The following is a 16,202-nucleotide window of genomic DNA, read 5'->3' as shown; positions in this document are numbered from 1 at the left end:
ATGCTTCCATGGTAGACTAATTACATTTTGGCATGGAAAAGGGCCCACAGCTTGAGTGGGCCCATCATTGTGTTAATGTAAAATCAACCCTGTCCATTAGGTATGTCACCCCATGTTAGATCAAGGTCTCAAATTTCATTCCCATCCTTAGTTCAGGTGAATCACATGATTAGAAACAGTGTATATGGAAAGGTTCACCCTCTAAACTATTTCCATCAGTGTGGCTCACATGAATCATATATGGACTTCATTTTTGGGACACAGGCTTAATTTTGGTGTGATATCTAATAGCTGGAACGGATTTCATAGTTTCTTTCCGATGGGCCCTGAAAAAAATCAAGAGCGGATGTCTCTCTCCTAATTGTTCCTATTGTAATGGTCGGAGTGGATCTTACGTACATTTAAGAGGGGGCCCGTGAAAAAATCTGAAGTGGGAGTGCGTGTGGTACCTGTTCCCAAAATATTACCATTTGGCCTAATTTAAAGTTGTAATTAATGCTCATAATGCTGGCATTAAGGTGGCGTTGTTTTGGTAATTAATCCTCGTAACGCCGATACAGGCAGCTTTGAAAAAGAGTGGCCCCTTTGGATAGGCCGACTATGGTGTTAATTTTAAATCTACCCCAAACATTTGATGGGTCACCTCACTTTACACCTAGGGCTCAAATTTCAGGCCCATCCATGCTTCAGGTGGACCACACAACTGGAAATAGTTGATAAAGAAAAGTTTGCCCTCCAAACTATTTACGTTGGCGTGGCCAGCTTGAAAGATGAATTGATCTTAATTTTGTCCTTATATAAGTTCTCCTTAGTGGATGCTAACTGATGAATGGCTTAGATCATAACAAACGTGCCACTTTACATAACTAAGACATGCATTCTAAAATCATGGCAAATTTTTTCATTAAATGCCCAGCTAGTTGGACCAAAACTCACGGTCCAACTAGTTGTGTGTGAGCATCTCTCTCTCTCTATATATATATGTGTGTGTGTGTGGGAAAAGGTTCTATGCGGTGGAGATCATGGGAACTTCCCATGAGGTCGAGCTGTTTGGGCCCCACCGTGATGCGTGTTGAACATCAACACCATCAGTTGGATGCACAATTCGATGGTGGGCCTAGGGCTTAAAAATCAAGTCAATACTTGACTTGTGTGGGCCACACCACATGCAGAAGTTGAGAGGGGCTACCCTCCATTAAAACATTTATAATCATTTGTTGGTCCCACCGAGATGTGGTTCACAAATCCAGCCTATCCATTATGTGTGTCCCACTTGGATGAGGGGTCAGGCCAAGTTTCAGACGCATCCAAATTTCAGGTGGGCCCCCACCAAGTGCTTTTATATGTTTTATGAATGTCTTCACGTGATTTTAGATGGTATAGCCCACATGAGTACTGTATACGACTAATTTTTCAGATCCCATAATTTAAAGTGGACCCATCAAATGCACAGTACTGATGTTCAACACACATCATAGTGGGGCCCACACAGCTCGACCTGATGGGAAGTTCCCATGAGCCCGACCGCATAGAAACTTTTCCACACACACACACACACATATATATATATATATATATAGAAATAGTAATATGAGGCCGACCTCATAGAATGATGCATCATCTAGCTGATTATGTTGATGTTCCACACACATCATAGTGGGGCCCACACAGCTTGATGTCGTGGGAAGCTCCCGTGATGTCGACCTCATACTACCATGTGTGGGAGGGGGATGGTACTATAAGGTCAACTCCACATGAACTCCGGGGTCGAGCTGTGTAGGCCTCACTATGATGTGTGTAGAGCATCAATACCATGCATTTGATGGGTCCCCTTTAGGTCATGGGATATCCCAAAAAATCAGTTGTACTGTGGGCTATACCCTCTAAAACCACATGGAGACATGCCTAAGACATATAAAAGCACTCAATGGGCCCACTTGAGTTACGTATATATACACATACACAATTCCTACAGAGGACGTCTCCTAAGCTTGGTCCAACAACAGTGGGACCAGACAAACCAGTCATCAAGATTAAGAAACCGTGGACCCCACTTGCCAGAACCGAAAAAACTACCATACATTGCACAATGCCTCAGACCCTGGATCCAATAATTCCTCTTCTCACACATGATGTACTGTGTTTATTCATAGGTCTCACCAATTTTTGTACTTGGAAAGTGTGTGTAAGGGGAAATATAATTATTATTTAATATTAACATTCTACATAGGTAAGACATTTGTGGTGATAGATTTGACAGTTTGGTGGGCCATAACACAAATATCAGCTTGATCCACAACTTTCCTGGACCCAAGAAGTTTTTAATGGTGCAGCTTTCAATCGCTACTTGTAGCCCACTTGCGATTTAGATTGGCTTCATTTTTGTCAACGTGCCATAAAATGGTTTGAAAATACTGATGGACGGCATGGATATACAACAAAAATGTAAAGGTGGCCTCCACAGTTAGGGAAACGCCCACTAGTGTATTACCCGGGTAACACCACATCCCCTCCCAAAAGGCCGACTATCTTCAACGACCTGGGTCTAGGCACCGCAGGTCACGAGTCAAGTCAAGGGAGTGTGTTAATTATTATTATAAAATTAAAAAAAAAATAATAAGGTTAAAAAAAAAAAAACAAAGAAGTTAACAACCAGGTCACGAGTCAAGTCAAGGGGTGTGTTAATTATTATTATTTTTTATTTAAAAAAAAAAGTGTTATCAACCCGGTCATGAGTCAAGTCAAGGGGTGTGTTAATTATTATTATAAAATTTTTAAAAAATTAAAAATAAAAAAATAAAAAGAAGAAGTTAACAACCAGGTCATGAGTCAAGTCAAGGGCGTGTGTTAATTATTATTATAATTATTATTTTTTTAAAAAAAAAGTGTTAACAAGCTGATATTTATTATAAGCTGAATGTTGATTGGCTAGGGACCTCCCACTAGCCAATGGGTAATGGTTGGTGCCCTGTGGGCCCCACCATCATGTATTTGTATCTCCATAATGTCCATCCATTTTTTTAGATCATTTTATGGGACTATTCAAAAAATGAGATGAGTCCAAACATCAAGTGGACCACATTTTAGAAATAGTCTTGATTGAATGGCTATCATTAAAAAATTCTTGAGGCTACAGAAGTTTTGGATCAAGCTTATATTTGTCTTTTCTCTTTATCCAAGTCATTATGACCTAATCAACAGGTTAGATGTCAAATAAGCATTGCTATGGGCCTTAGGAGATTTTTAATGGTGGGCATTCAATCACTATTGTTTTCCATGGTGTGGTCCACCTGAGATTTATAATGGTCTATTTTTTTGGGTCAAGCCATAAAATGATATGGAAAAATGGACAAATGGTATAGATACATCATGGTGAAGCCATTCCCATCACTAACTAAATGGCTTCTTTTTTTCTTTTTTTTCTTTTTTTTTTTTTCAAACATACCAACTCACACCTGTACACACCCATACACTCACACCACAGTGGTTTTTTTATATCACAATGGCTGTCCTTGAGGCATGAATAACAACCCAACGAGTCCCTTTTTACAAAGGAGTGAATTATGTGTGACCCTAAGATTAGATGCGGCCGTTACTGAAGATTAATTATATATGGATTAAGTGTGGCCCTTATTATGGGGCTTACCTGGATGTATGTATTCTATATCTATGCAGTTTATCCGTAATTCTATAACTTTTTAGTGCATTATCCCAAGAATGAAGCAGATTCAATTATCAGGAACCATACCATAGGAAATCGTGGTGATTAAACTCCCCACCATTAAAAAATTCTTAACGTTTACATAGTGTTTATTAGCCATCTAATCTATTGATAAGGTCAGGATAAATAAATATATATATATATATATATATATATAGAGAGAGAGAGAGAGAGAGAGAGAGAGAGAGAGAGAGAGTAATGCTCAACTGGACACCTTCTTACATAATCATAGGTGCGCACCCTTGCACATGTGTCATGAGCACATAATATGAATAGTCCATGTGATGCAGCACCCATTTAAACTCTTTCAGCCTAATCCAAAACTCTAGTAGGCCATAGCAAAGAGAAATGTAAATCAAGGGATGAAATTGCTTCCTTTTTCCATAGCCCACCAGAGTTTTGTATCCCGTTGAAAATTGGGCTTGTAAGGTTTCAAGGGGTGCTGCATCACGTGGACTGTTCAAATTTTATGCTTATAACACGTGTGCAAAGGTGCGAACAAGTGCCAACATAATAAGTTGTGTAGGTGAGCATTACTCTCTCTCTCTCTCTCTATATATATATATATATATATATATAGAGAGAGAGAGAGAGAGAGAGAGAGAGAGAGAGAGAGAGAGAGAGAGAGAGAGAGTAATGCTCACACACAACTAGTTGGACATTACATTTTCATCCAACTAGCTATGCATTTAATGAAAACTTTCTTCATTATTAATGTAAATGCTTCCATTGCATGTTAATTTTTTTTAGCATAGAAAAGTGGCCACGGCTTGGGTGGGCCATCATGGTGTTAACGTAAAATCAACCCTGACCATCACATATGTCACTCTATTTTAGATTAAGATCTTAAAATTTATCCCCATTGGTGGTTCAAAAGGACCACACGATTGGAATCAGTGTACATGGAAAGGTTCACCCTCCAAACAGTTTCCCATAGTGTGGCTCACATGAATCATGTATAAACCTGATTTTTAGGACCTAGGCTTACTTTTAGTATGACATCTAATGGTTGGAATAGATTTCACATTTTTGTCGTGATTGGCCCTGTAAAAATCAAGGGTGGATGTCTCTCTCCTAATTATTCTCATTGGTGTGGATCATTTGAATCACGGGTTACCCTGATTTATTGATATGAGGCTTATTACTTGATTATACATCTAATGGTCGGAGTGGATCTCACATACATATTAGGTATACCCATTAAAAAAAAATTAGGAGGGAAGTCTAAGAGGTATCTGTTTCCAAAAGACTACTAGTACTCAGTAATCTAAGGTAGGAAGTTATTGCTCGTAACGCTGGCAGTCCCGGATTAGATACCGAACCCGAAGTGATGTCACCACGTTATGTGGGGCCACCATGATGCATGTATTGTATCCATACCATTCATCTGTTTGGAGAGATCAGTTTAAGACATGAGTCAAATAATGATGTAGATACAAAGCTCAAGTAAACCCGGCCACAAAAAACAGTGGGGACAATGACACGGACCGTTGACACCATCATAGGGCCTATCATGATGTATATTTGATATGCAACTTATTTATAAGTTAACACAGACATTGCATAACGGAAAACACAAATATCAGCTTATGTGGCCTCAAGATGTTTTAAGGGTAGGCTTTCAATTCCCAATGTTTTCTGTGGTGGGTCCATTTGAGCTTTTCTGTCTCATGTCATAAAGTAATCTCTCCAGATGAATGGAAAGTGTGGATACAACACATACATCATGGTGGGGCTTACAGAACGTGACATCACTTCAGCAGGGAGACTCGCAACTGTCAAGTTCAGTAGCTAATCAGCGCCAGTGTTGGCGGAGAAGTAGCGTAATTTAAGGTGGTAATTAATCCTGTAATGCTGGTATTGTCTAAATCGCTGGACGTTATACCATGTAATCCTAACTTAGATGGATTTGGATGTCATATACATATAAAATGTTGAACGTTTTATCTCAATCGTTGGACGTTAGAGCATAGGTCAGATGGCGACAAACATCATGGTAACCAGTAGGAAGGTTTTAACGATGGGTGATTGTCCCAATTGCGTTATGTGGTTTGGTCCGATTGAGCTTTGATCTACCTCATTTTCAGGTTCATGCCTTAAAATAATATGAAAAAAATGGATGAATGGTGTGGATATAACACACATCATGGTGGGCCCGCAGAATTTGCCACCACAACAGTTGTCGACGGAGTGGATTTCACATAGAAAGTGTGGTGGACCGCACATGGCTTTGCAACGTAGGAAACTCTACATTCAAGCTCTGTGGCCCACCTAAATAATGGATCAGATAGATATCTGGAATGTACATCTCGTCATGAGGGGCACCTCATGAGTGGTTTGGATGGAATGTACCAACATGGTGGGACCCACAAACAAATCTATGGTTGGTATCTCCTCTGGGCCATTGTTACCTATGTTGTATCTCATCCGAGGGGTTTATCTGGCTGATCATTTTTTATATCAACTGTGTACCAAATGAACGGACTGGATGTCATGCAGACAACATGGTGGCTGTATGGACGTAGGTAAAACACCCAGCTCTGTTGGGCCCACCATGCTGTATGTGTAAATCCACTCCGTCCATCAGGTGGGAAACATTGTTTCAACTGCTCTGATGGGCCACCCCCATTGAAAGGCCTAGGATGGGGAAGCGTTGGTGCATGGCCCATTCAGTCATGGTGGGTCCCAAGTCACTCAAAAGGGAGAGGGACCACGTCAAATAATGCAATAGTTGGGATCAGGGATAGCATTAAATGAGAGGAGAAGTATGTTATATGAAGACAGAGAAATGAAGAGGAAGGATGTTTACTATACATGTGATATATTCGAGTGATGCACCACATATTTTGGAAATCTGGTCCCTTAATTAGGCAGGGTCATTGTAAGGATGTGAAGGAATATTTTTTTTTTTTTTTTTTTAATCAATATTATGATATCATCTACTAGAAAAGCGAATTGTTAGAAATCTATTCCAACAGTACATATTCAAGTTACATGTGTGCATCTAGTGATAATGATCATTTACTAATTTTTAGTATATAAAATTTTATTGGTGAACCTTATTTGATAAACAGTTGGATTTATAACACATAATTCTCATCATGCTTATGTAAGACTCAATGTCATGAATCCTCCCATGTAGCGGAATACTGGGGATGAAAGAGATAAATCCTTACATTTAATGCCTAATTAGACCCGTTTAAATGGTCCAACCACACAACTAGTTGGACCGTTCAACTAGTTTGATTAATTAATGCTAATTAATGCTTAGAAAGAGAGATGGGTGTCTTTATGTAGCTTTTAATAAACTCTAGTTAAAAAAAATAAAAAAAATAAAAAAGAGCAAAAGTCATGGGACCTACCATGGTGTTAACGTGAAATTTTCTGTGATCATCATGTGTGTCACCTCGTGTTAGACCTCGGGTCCAAAAATTAGCCCCATCCATTATTCAAGTGGACCACATAATTGAAAATAGTGTAAAAAAAATCTCACCATTCAAAATGATTCCTTTGATGGGGCCTATTTGAATCACATATGAGCATGATATTTTGGTACCACACATGGCTTTTGGTGTGACCTCTAACGGCTGGAGTGGATTTCACATAACGATAAATGTGAGCCCTATAAAAATCAAGGGTGGACGTCTTTGCATCAACTGTTCTATTTGTGTGGCCTACTTGAATCAAATATTGGCTTGATATTTTGAATCTTTAACTAGAATGAGATTACAAATGTGATGGTCGGAGGGGATATTATATATACATCACACGGTGGGCCTTATACAAATTCAATGTTAGCCTTCCTCTCCCGCTGTTGGCTCCGAGAAAAGGGTCTCATCGTTCTGGAAAAGGAGCATTTGTAAAAAAAAAAAAAAAAAAAAAAACACCAACCTAAATAGGTATGGCATGGTCCTCACGCAATAGGGTGCATCCTTCACCGCGGGTTCACTTTAGCATATATATTGTATATCCATGCCATTGGTCCATATCTTCAGCTCATGTTACAGCAAGATTCCAAAAAGTGAGAAGATAAATTTCTCAGGACTACCACACGATTAAAAATATATATATATTTGATATTCAACATTTATTATTAAAAACTTCCTAAGACCCACTTTAGTGTTTATTTTCTACTTGACATATTGATAAAGTTATGAAAACCTAGATTATGGGGAAGTGAAAAAATAAAAAAAATAAAATTTTCTTGATCCAAAAATTGTGGTTTACAAAATGTTTCTAATGACTAATCACCATTGTTTCCCATGGTGTGGTCCACCCGTGATTTATATCTACTTCAGTTTTTAAATAGTGTTTTAAAATGAACCAAAAATATGGTTGGATTGCATGGATATATAATACATACATCAAATTGAGCCCCACGGTAAGGGATGCACCCTGTTGTGCTTGGACAGGGTTGAACCTAATCCACTCCATGCGTGGTTGGAAGTTCCAGCGCTGTAAAGAAGGAGACCGGATTGGCTATGACCCTGCCAATGGCCAATGGCCAGTGGTCGGTTCTTTGTGGGCCTCACCATGGTGTATTTGCTTCATCCATGCTATTCATCTATTTTTCTATATCATTTTACAGTATGATACCAAAAAAGAGGTATATCCCGATTTCAAGTGGACCATATCACAGGAAACAGTGTTGATTGAACATCCACCATTAAAAACTTCTTGGGGGCCATGAAAGTCTTTGATCAAGATGATATTTGGTTTTTCGCTTCATCTAGGCCTTCATGACCTGATCAACAGATTGGATGTCAAATAAATAGGACAGTGGGCCTCAGAAGGATTTTAATGGTGTGTATTCAATCACTACTGTTTTCTTGTGGTGTGGTCCACCTGAGATTTATATTCCCCTTGTTTTTGGGATCAAGGCCTAAAATGATCTGTAAAAATGGATGGGCGGCATGGATAAAACACATACTTCATAGTGGGGCCCACATAGCACCGACCACTAGCCAGCGACTCTAGCCGAACGGCGTCCATAAAGATAATTAAAGAAGGAGAGTAGTGAATTAAACGAGGTGAGAGATAGGGAGAATGGTTGTTTCTAAATAAAGTGGATGATTAAATAAGTTGTACATGTGTGATATATTGGAGCAATGCGCCGTATGTCTAAAAAATCTAGTTCATTCATTAGATTAGGTCCCATGTGAGCATATTAAGGATTTTATTTTTTATTTTTTTATTTTTTGTGATCAATAATATAATATTCATTTACAAGAAAAGTGAGTTGCTAAAAATCCATTCCAACAATATAAATTCCACTTATATGTGTGGTTCCAATGACAAAGATCATTTACTAATTTTTAGTACACAAAATTTTATTGGTGGGCCCTATTTGATAACCGGGCTGGATCTATGACACGTAACTACCATTATACTTATGTAAGACTCATGTCACATATCTTCTTGTGTAGTGCAGTACATGTGTATATAAAGATGATTTTTTTGTCAGTTAATGCACAGCTAGTCGGACCACATTAAAGGAACAACGTCCACAACTGATTTTTAACAACCACCGTGATGATTATGTGAAATCCATTCAAACCATTATATTGCATACTAAAATTTAGGCATGTGGCCAAAAAATACCCATCCGTGATTTAGGTGGGCTACACCAAGGGAAACGGTTTAGAGGGTGAGTGTAGTCCTGTAACAATGTCTAATTCTGTGGTCTTGAATTGCAATGGAGTTGAGTTTTTAGACCTAGGCTTGAAAGTGGGTTGGGGAGCTGATGGTCAGAGTGGATTTCATAAATACATGATGGTGAGGCTCACCCTAGCTGGACGACCCATTTAGGTGATGCATGATTAATTTACACAGCAAAGAGTACTCTATGAGCAGTGGACCCTAACGTGATGTTTTTTTAAAATCTACTCGTACCATTACCTGTGTGATCCAATTTTAAGTACCATTTGGTAAATTGAAAAATAAGATCTGAAAATTAATTAAAGTGCTGAAAACTTAAAATGCTGAATTTTAGTTCTTCGAAGTACTTAAAAATTTGTTTAGCAATTTGTCTAAAAAAGGTTGCAGCATATGAATATAAGCATTTTTTTTTCTCACAAAAACCAGTTTGGTAATTACAAATTTCATATATCTAAAAATTGACAATTTATTAGATTTTGCCTATATTGTTTCAATTTCTATCTTCTATAAAATATGAGAAGAAACTTGTTATTGTCATGCCATCAAATTTGGCACACTTATGTTATGCCTAATCCGCATACATCTCTCAAACATAGCCCTTTAATTAATGGACCATGATATTCTTTTTTTATAAAATAATAATAACCCTTTAATTAGTGTCCTTGAATTGGATGACTAATAAGATAAACATAGCAACATCTTACATTTAACTGATAAAGGCTGATTTGAAGGTTAGGATCATTTGATATAAATCTTTTTTCTTTCCTTCTTTCGTGGTCCATCAACATCGGAGCCATGTTAACATTATTATGGATCATGGAACCAATAAGCCTACCTGTATGAACAAAACTCCGGATATGGCATATGCTCAATTGGACTGTCTTGTTTGACCGTATGCATTGGATCGATTGTTGAGGGTCAAATATTGCATATCAGACCCCAGTCATTGCCAGGATTTACAAACATAGTATTGTTTAACGGCCTGATTTAATCATATTTGTGATGCAGGGCGTATTCACGAGCTTGGACTGGAAAAGGGTACTAAAAGCATGGATTTAACAGTCTAAAGTCACCAAGGCAAGCGACGGACCCTAGGAGACCAAGATCGACAGTTTTGCACGCCAGGGATCCAAGAAAATCGAGGAATTGAAGCTCAAGTGGCCTGAAAAGTGTCCAGAATGCAAGATCATAGGGTTCCCACCATCTGATCAGTTCGAAACTCCATACGTGGCCTGAGGACCAAAAAATAACCGTACACGTAAAATTTCAGCTCCTGGATCACTGTGGAAGTGGCCCAACGGTCAGATCCGCCCATAAACAGTTGATTTTGGGCCCACTTGAGATCTGAATATGCTTCAAGTTTTTCTCAACCCATTATATGAGGTGAAAAAGCTGATGGAGGGAGCGGATTTCTCATTAACATCTCTGTGGGGCCCCACCTGTGATGAATGTGCATAACATCACGTGCACCAGCCGTGCACCCGTGCACTTAAAGTCGGTTAGCTGGCGCTGACCGACTCAAACTCGAAATTTTCAAAAAAATGCCACAGCGTTAACGCTGTTCGTCCGTCGGATCTACTTGTGGGCCCCACACATCAGGCATAGCATCAATCGGGACCGTCCATTGTGTGCGTAGGTGGGGTATTTACCTCACCAAGGCGGCCTTTTGAGACCATGTGAAATGTTACAGAATCCTAACCGTTAAAGGCACGATAGATGGTGGAAGAGAAACTCGGTGGACCACACTAAAACTCGACAAAAACCAGCCCATCCCGACTGAAATTCCGAGAAGAATTCAATGGACGGCTTGGATTGATCATTTGAAGCCTGTTGTGGACCCCACCATCGGACAGCGTACGTGCGTAACGCCCTCTGTTTCGCAGCTGGACGCCGTCCGACTTTCGCGGCGGGTTGTACGCCCTTGGGGGCGGTCGGACGGCTGATCTGAACCGTTCATCATGTAGGTGGGCCAAAAATCTCCCAGAGGACGCTGTCCTTTTGGAAAGAAGGCAAGAAGAACAAGAACCAAGACGCGGAATCCCGGACTGCGTGAGGTACCTCGCAGCAGAGGGACGTGCGTTCCAGGCTGCGGAGGGACTGTTTCCGCAGCCTAATCCTTTCAGGACTCCACAGCAGCGCCAGAGGGAGTTTTTGATCTTTAAAAAGGAAGGAGAAGGGAGAGAGAAAGGTGTGCTCGGTTTTGGTTTTGTGCTCGGTGGGAGGATTGGAAGCAGCGGCTGGTTCTTTTTTGCTAGACGTGGCTGGAGAGAGAGAGAGCAGTGGCTGGAGAGAGAGAGCAGAGGCAGAGAAAGGACTGGGAGCTGGACGTCATGGAGGCTGAAAACGGGAAGAGTTTGGCAGGGACGTGAAGCGGGTTTTCTCTCTTCTTCCTTCTTGTTCTTTTCTTTCTCTTTTTATTTCTATTTGATTTGTTCAGGCCATTCATGTGTGGCTAAACCTCTTAGCTAGGGCTAAGAGGTGAAGCCTGTAGCGAGATGGGAGAGTCTATTCTATGCATTTAAATTAAATTTCTGAACTTAATTTGATTTAGTTGATTATTATAAGGAATATTTTTATTAGTCTTTAATGGTCTGTTGTGACTGAAATTACAATGTGTTTGCAATGGCTTTGAATATTTCTTTCCCTTTTTTATGTTTATGAAGTCAGGAAGCCCTGTTGTTCATCATTGCTCCATGGGCATGGTAGGATGACAGTACCCTTCCTGATCCTCATACATTATTGATTGGTTGGTAATTAGTTTAATCCTGTTGTTTGCTTTGTCTCCTAGGCATGGTTAGATGATGGAATCCATTCTAATTCATATACCTTTCACCCCTTGAAAACTATATCAAAGGAAGTCTAGTAAATTTCCATGATTTCTGAAGCAGGCATAAGTTCTCCCTGATCTCTACAAGTGGATCCTCTGAATCCCTAGTTTTCTTCCTCTGAATTCCTTAAAGTTTTACATTAATCTCTCCCCATTATTCATCAATTTACATTTGATTTTGATTGCATCTTAGGCTAGTTCTATTACTACCTAGTTTCAGAAAACGTACAAGTTTCAGTCCCTGTGGATTCGACCTCGGTCTTACCGAGTTTATTACTACATCACAACCCTATACTTGGGGAGTGAACAAGTTTTTGGCGCCGTTGCCGGGGACTGACGGTTACGATTCTTTAAAATTAATTGGTTTTAGGATTAGTTTAAGATTAGGATTTTACTAACCTTAGTTTTTTTTTATTTTTATTTGAGTTCAAAACTAACTTGTTTCCTGTTTTATAGGATCTTGACATAAGTTTCTCAATTGGTAATTCCTTCCTAATCTCTCTACTTTTTCCTATTTTTAGAATTAAGGTTTTAAATTTTAGAAATTTTTTAATTCTAGTATCCTCCCTTCTGTAGGAAATAGTTTATTTTTAGAAATTAGGTTATTTCTTTCCCTTTTTAGAAATTAACTTTCTATTCTTATTTTAGTAACTTTCTAATTTTAACTCTTTTAAAATCTAATTTGGTTCCTAATTTATTTTTAGAATTTTTGTTTAGAAACTAACCTTCCTATTTTGTAGGCCTTTAAGATATAAATTTCTAATTCGGTAAGCTCCTTCCTTACTTTCTATTTTTCAGTTCTCTTTTAGTAATTTACTTTCTAGTTTAGGACTTTCTAATTTATTTTAGAAGTTTTCACTTTCTTTTAGAAATCAGTTTACTGCTACCTTTCTTTTAAAGGATTGTTCTTCTCTTTTTAAAAATCTAACTTATTTTATTTTATTTTGCAGGTTTTAACTCAGGACTCCAATTTGGTAATTTCTTTCCAAACTCTCTGTTTCTTTCTAGATTTTCTTTTCCTTTCTTAGGATTAGGTTTTTAATCGCGGGCTACGAGTGTTTTCATGCCCAAGTGGGCCCGTGACGACACTCGACGTCTCTTGACTGAAGGAGGATTGGTTGAGGGGTTGACTATCCATCGCAGGACTAGACACCACTCAAAATTCCCTGAGTTAACGGAAGTTATGGCTGAAGACCAACCTCCTCTACTTCCACCCAGGGTGGAGGATACCCAAGATGAAAATGAGGTGCAACAGGCACCCCCGCCTCGTACTTTACGAGATTATCTACAACCGGCGGGAGTGAGTACGCCCTCATGCATGATTTTTCCTGAAAACACAGGACAAATGGACATCAAGCCAGGAGTTATCCAACTCCTTCCCAAATTCCATGGACTTGAATCAGAGAGTCCATATTTACATTTGAAAGAGTTCGATGAGATTATAGCTACATTATGTTTTCCTAATGTATCTGAGGATACAATTAGACTGAAACTCTTTCCTTTTTCCTTAAAAGAGAAAGCTAAGACGTGGTTACATTCACTGCGTCCTAGATCCATTGGCACATGGAACGACATGCAGAGGGAATTCATAAAAAAATTCTTCCCACATCATAAAACGATTACCCTCAGAAAAGCGATCATGAACTTTGCCTAAAAGGAAGATGAAACATTCTTCCAATGTTGGGAAAGGTTCAAAGATTTGGTCAGTTCATGCCCACAACACGGATTTGAAACGTGGCGCATTACAAATTTTTTCTATGATGGACTGACATCTTCCATGCGCCAAATGGTCGAGACAATGTGTAATGGAGAGTTCATCAACAAAGATGTTGACAAGGTATGGGATTACCTCGATAGTCTCGCTGAAAAAACACAATCATGGGACTATTACCCAATGGCGAACACCACGTCTAGGCCGATTCAATTAAAGGAGAAAGGTGAATTATATCTCTTGAAAGAAGAGGATGATCTCAAGTGTAAAGTGACTACGCTCATAAGGAAAGTTGAGGCCATGGAAGGAAAGAAGGATAAGGTCAATGAAATTGTTTACGGCATCTGTGATTGCAACATTCACACAACTGAAAACTGTCCTACAATACCTGCCTTTCGAGGAGTGTTGAATGAACAAGCCAATGCCGTAAATAACTATCAAAGACCTTTTACTGGACCTAACTCCAATACATACAATCCTGGCTGGAAAAATCATCCAAACTTTAGTTGGAGGAATGGACAAACGGCTACCCCTCCAGGTTTCTTCAATCAAAATCCAAATCAAGTGAAACCTCAAGAGGAACCGGTTCAAAATTTCATACAAGAGCTGGCTCAGGCAATGCGGGGAATTACAGATTTTATGCAAAAGATAGATTCTCGTATGACGGTTATAGAAAAGGGGATGCTTCCTGCACAACCTCTCCCCAATCCTAAACCGCAGTACGAGATTAATGATCTCAGCTCTTCAAATCAGATGGGGCATGCTAAATCCATCACCACTCTTAGGAGTGGGAAGATCATTGATAAAACTCTTCCAGTTAGACCCGAAAAACCTCAAGAACCAGAAGAGGACAACAATGATGGAGCTAGTGATGCCCCACAAAAATTAGAACCGGAACTTCTAGAGAAGCCAGTTACTCCGTTCCCCCAACGGTTGGTTTCACCAAAACCTCTTTCTAACTCTCAGGATATCTTAGAGGTGTTGAAACAAGTGAAAGTCAACATTCCTCTACTTGATGTCGTGAAACAGATTCCTTCATATGCTAAATTTCTGAAAGACTTATGCACGACCAAAAGACGAAAAATTATTCAAAAGAAAATCTTCTTGACTGAGAAAGTGAGTGCCATCCTGAAGCAAGACGTGCCACAGAAATTCAAGGATCCCGGTAGCCCAACCATATCATGTGTAATCGGGAACCATCGAATTGATCACGCACTTCTTGACTTAGGAGCGAGCGTCAATCTGATTCCCTACTCGGTATACAAACAGTTAGGTTTGGGTGAATTAAAACCCACCCTAACCACACTACAACTTGCTGATCGCTCTGTTCGTGTACCAAGAGGGATAATTGAGGATGTGTTAGTCCAGGTCGATAGATTTTACTACCCTGTAGACTTTATCATCCTGGACACCGAACCCATCAATAACATGAGCACTCAGATTCCCGTCATTCTTGGTCGCCCATTCCTTGCCACGTCAAATGCAATTATCAATTGCAGGAATGGTGTCATGGCTATGTCTTTTGGAAATTTGACCTTGGAGTCAAACATTTTTTTCAATAACGGCAGCAACTCAGAGGATGATGACGATTTCCACGACATTAACATGATTGACTCTTTCGTGGAAGATACAACACCGCTGACCTTATCCTCCGACCATCTGGAGACGTGCTTGGCCCACTCCCATGATTTTGATGATGACATGATTAGGGAGACGTGTGCCTTGCTTGATACTGCACCAGTACTTGAAGTTAACCGGTGGAGGCCACAATTTGAAGAATTGCCACAAACCGATGTAGTGCCTCTACCGTCTAACCTCAAGCCGCCGAAGCTTGACCTAAAACCTTTGCCCTCTGACTTGAAATATGCCTATTTAGGTCAAGATGAGACATACCCGGTGGTGATCTCTGCCCACCTGGAGAAAGAACAGGAGAGTATGCTCATAGCTACTCTCATTGAGCATAAAGGAGCCCTGGGATGGACGATAGCGGACCTCAAGGGAATCGATCCCTCAATTTGTACTCACCGCATATACCTTGAGGATAATGCAAAAACCGCTCGGCAACCATAACGTAGACTAAATCCAAATATGAAGGAAGTGGTTAAGGCTGAGGTTCTTAAACTATTGGACGTGGGTATTATATACCCTATATCTGATAGTCAATGGGTGAGTCCAACTCAAGTGGTCCCTAAGAAGTCCGGAATCACCATCGTAGCCAATGCTAATAATGAACTCGTGCCAACTAGAGTCACTACTGGTTGGAGAATGTGCATTGACTGCAGGAA

General features: G+C 39.7%; 1 non-coding gene across 1 annotated transcript; it reads right to left on the bottom strand.

Moving 5' to 3' along the window:
* Positions 1 to 13,827: 13,827 nt before the first annotated feature.
* On the bottom strand, positions 13,828 to 13,934 carry LOC131236214 (small nucleolar RNA R71). The gene has a single exon (XR_009166637.1). It is a non-coding gene; the product is annotated as a small nucleolar RNA R71 (small nucleolar RNA).
* Positions 13,935 to 16,202: the final 2,268 nt, after the last annotated feature.

Source organism: Magnolia sinica, unplaced genomic scaffold (assembly GCF_029962835.1).
Source record: "Magnolia sinica isolate HGM2019 unplaced genomic scaffold, MsV1 ctg293, whole genome shotgun sequence".
Lineage (NCBI taxonomy): Eukaryota > Viridiplantae > Streptophyta > Magnoliopsida > Magnoliales > Magnoliaceae > Magnolia > Magnolia sinica.
Note: the sequence above shows the minus strand (reverse complement) of the source record. Positions and strands in the feature narration are given on the sequence as shown.